General features: G+C 46.7%; 1 protein-coding gene across 1 annotated transcript in view; it reads left to right on the forward strand.

The window, feature by feature from the left end:
- The window catches only part of sdc2 (syndecan 2), a gene marked incomplete at its 3' end in the record, with an annotated part of 39,467 nt that overhangs the window by 739 nt on the left and 35,329 nt on the right, over positions 1–3,399 (forward strand).

The following is a 3,399-nucleotide window of genomic DNA, read 5'->3' on the forward strand; positions in this document are numbered from 1 at the left end:
GTGTGTGTGTGTGTTGTTCTCATTTAGGTGCTGCTATAATATGATGGAGTAGACAGCCAGAAACGTTTTCATTTGCAGTTTGCCGAGAAGTCACACGGCCCATTGAATGTGTCTGACAAGTAAGCAGGGAGGCCCCATAGCTGCCGGACTTCGCCTATAGCAGTTTGTCAGTATATCACATGAGATATACTGAAATATGCATGGCGAGCGTGGATTAAAGGCTGCAGAGGTCACTTACTTATCTCCCTGCTTGCCACTCAATAGGTGGTCAGCTGCAGTTGTTCATTTCTTTCTAACATGGATGCTTTAAAGGGTCCAGTATGGTTGAAGTTGACTCAAGCTGCTTGTATTTGTAGCTTTAATGTTAATATAATAAGCTGGGGACGTAACTGCATAACCATTAAAGGCACGTTTTAGAGGGGCGCTTTGGAAGTAGTACATGAAATGGGAATGTTTTAGGCTGTCTTGACATCTGAAACCAAGGATATGAGAACCACACGACGACTACTTTAACAGTGTTTCAGCTGTATGACTGTTTGGTTGTGAGGTTGATTCCTATGACAGCTGTGCAGGTCTGTGCTCACTGAAACAGATGCATTATTGAGTAAATGTCATCATCATTGGAGCCATCGACCTAACGAGACGGATGAATCTACCTCTTCGTGGAATGGTCCTGGCAGTGAAATGGATGGATGTTTCCTCGTTAGGTTTTAAACCCCACATATTGCTGCCGTTGCTCCCTGGAGCCAGTGTCAGGTTCAGGTCGGCGTCGTGCCTCCCGACCGCGTGTGCATCACCCTGCAAATTGGCCGGGTTGTTGGAACGACAGATTTTGGCACTTTCATGCGCGGCCCCTGTCATTATGGTCCCCTCCTGTTGTTTCTCTGTGGGTTGTGACTTGTCGCTTGGCGCCGTGCCTCCTCCTCTGTTGTCCAATTAGCTGATTCAGACACTGTTGTTTTAATGACTCATTGTTTTGCACGAGGTCACCCTCCAGAGTGCATATTTTACATGTTTTCTGTTGTCTTTGTTTTTATTTCTTCTGTAGCACCAGGGCTGTGGATCTGTTCACTTACAGGATCTCTTCTTAACTTCGACTTAATGGTCTATAGCCCATTGCACGCTGCATAACATTGGAAATATGAGAGCACAGCGCGACAGTAACACAAATTCCAGCCTTTTATCACAACACTACATTGGATGGCAGTGTATATATAGATATATATGATATTTTCCTGGTCACGTAGAATATAATACCCCATAATCTTTTTAAAAAACCCACCTTTTTTGACATAACATGAGGTATTCAATTACAAGGAATCTAACAGGATTGGCGTGCTTGACCATCATCATCTGAAGGACTTCAGACACACACACACACACTTCAGCCTGATCAATATCTGCCTCCCCCTTTATCTGTGTCCCCTGAAGGCCTCACTGGAACTTGACACGTGACATTGATTCTCAATATTGGCGCTGGTGTTGACAAGCGGTTGATAACCTGCTTTAGGCACATCTGTCTGTGCTTTAATTACCCCGTCACATCACAGTGGGGTACAGTGGGACTCTCAGCGGCTTTTTTGAAAAGGTTCAGATAAAAAACCAGCTTCCAAAAACTAATTAGTGAGCCAGAGAGCAGGTGCTTTCTGTCACCCACAGTCCTGTGCGGTCGTATAAAGCGGTCGCGCTTTCGTCTAGAAACCATCTACGCTCGTTCTTCTTCTGCAACCCTTCTCGGCGTCCGTGGCGTCCTCCACTCCTCCGCTTGCAAGAACTTTTGCGAGCTGTACGTGCTCAGTCCGCCCTGCCGTGTTTCGGCGCGCGCCACTCACCAGATGTTGCGGCCTGTAATTTGTGTCATGTTTTCGGTGGGAAGCGTGGGTTGTTCACCTCCCTTTACGTCTGTGATTTACGGGGGGGCTCTGAGTGCTGTCTCGCACCAGACTCAAAGGAATCACTTCAGTAGGAGGGCTGGATTTGGGATGAGCCTGCCTCCCAAGGACGGTTGAGGAAGACTTGAGTGTGGCGGAAGAAAAGGAGGCAGAGAAATAGGGAGATGGAGGAGGAGAAGGAGACTCAAAGTGACACGGAACGGTTCAAGTTCAGAGGATTTGTGAGCCAACAAAAGGAAGACGCCACATATCTGTTTATTTGTTCATCCTGTGAATGTGTTATAGACTGACCCCATTCATGAACACGATGCAGGGCCAAAGCTGGCTCAGTCTGTTCTCTAAAGGGCAACCTGAGGTCGGGTGGCTATGATAAACTACCCTCAAATAGTGAAAAAGAAAAGACGCTAAGCCTGAGAAAATCCCTTACATTATTTCAGGGGTGAAGAGGCCAAGGCACTAAGACTTCAACTTGAAGCCTTTGATGGATTTTCGAAGAAAGAGAATAGGTGGCGGCTGCGTATTGTGAGGGATGTGTTATCTCAGTCCCACAGCGGTATTCCACTTTCATTTTCCCGCTTGAATGCTAGTTTTGTATCTGCAGCAGAGAGCACAGATCTGACCTTCCTCTCAACGTAAGGCTGTCCAGTGCATTTTTCCACACAATTACTTGTAAAACACAAAGACATCCACGTGCATCACTCACTCCTAGATCAGTGGTCGGCCGTTAGCGGATTTTAAATGGCCGATGCCAATATTTAGAGAAGAGAAATTCAGCCATGTGTTTACAGCAGGAAGCTTGAAAGTTCTTTTCTCCACCCTCCCAAAATTCAGCAGAGCACATTGTTCCATAACAGCCACACTGACAAGGCTGCCTGCGAATGTGTCTGAAGACATGTTTTATTTATCGGCCTTGTGAGCACAGTCGGCGGCCAATGCCGATTCTCTGAAGAATGAAAATGCCAGATAATCGGCCCGAGTTGGTCTATCACCATCCTCGATGCACCAAGACCAAATAACCCGCACAACTATTTTTTTGTAAAACGTATATGAAGGCTGCATGAATCCTAAAAGCGTGTTTAATCCTCCCGACGCGCTCTTCGAGGCTGCTGAACCGAGCGCGCCGCTCCACTCGTTTCGCCGCACAGCACAAGGCTTTCAGAGCCTGAGTGAGGTGTGCACATTGGAATTTTCCTCCGCATTCTCCAGCTTTAAAAGCAACATGCGTCATCGGAAGCACTTCATTCTCAATCTACTTGATCATGAATAAGTGAAATCGCCCGCCTGCAGGTGGAGAACCAAATATTTACCCTCTTTTTCGGTCGTTCGGTATGCGAGAGGAGTAAATGTAAAGACGGGCAGCAAGGATAAAAACGACCAAATAAAGAATACAGAGTAATGCAAGCTGTGGTCTAACAGGGTAATGCTGGAACAGAGAAATGAAAGGATGTAGGGCACATAGAAGCAGAGGCCAGATGCTGTGCTGTGACTGCAGCTTCTCCTGCTGGAT

This window comes from Morone saxatilis, unplaced genomic scaffold, assembly GCF_004916995.1.
Source record: "Morone saxatilis isolate NCDOM2014 unplaced genomic scaffold, NCSU_SB_2.0 Contig9, whole genome shotgun sequence".
Taxonomy (NCBI): domain Eukaryota; kingdom Metazoa; phylum Chordata; class Actinopteri; family Moronidae; genus Morone; species Morone saxatilis.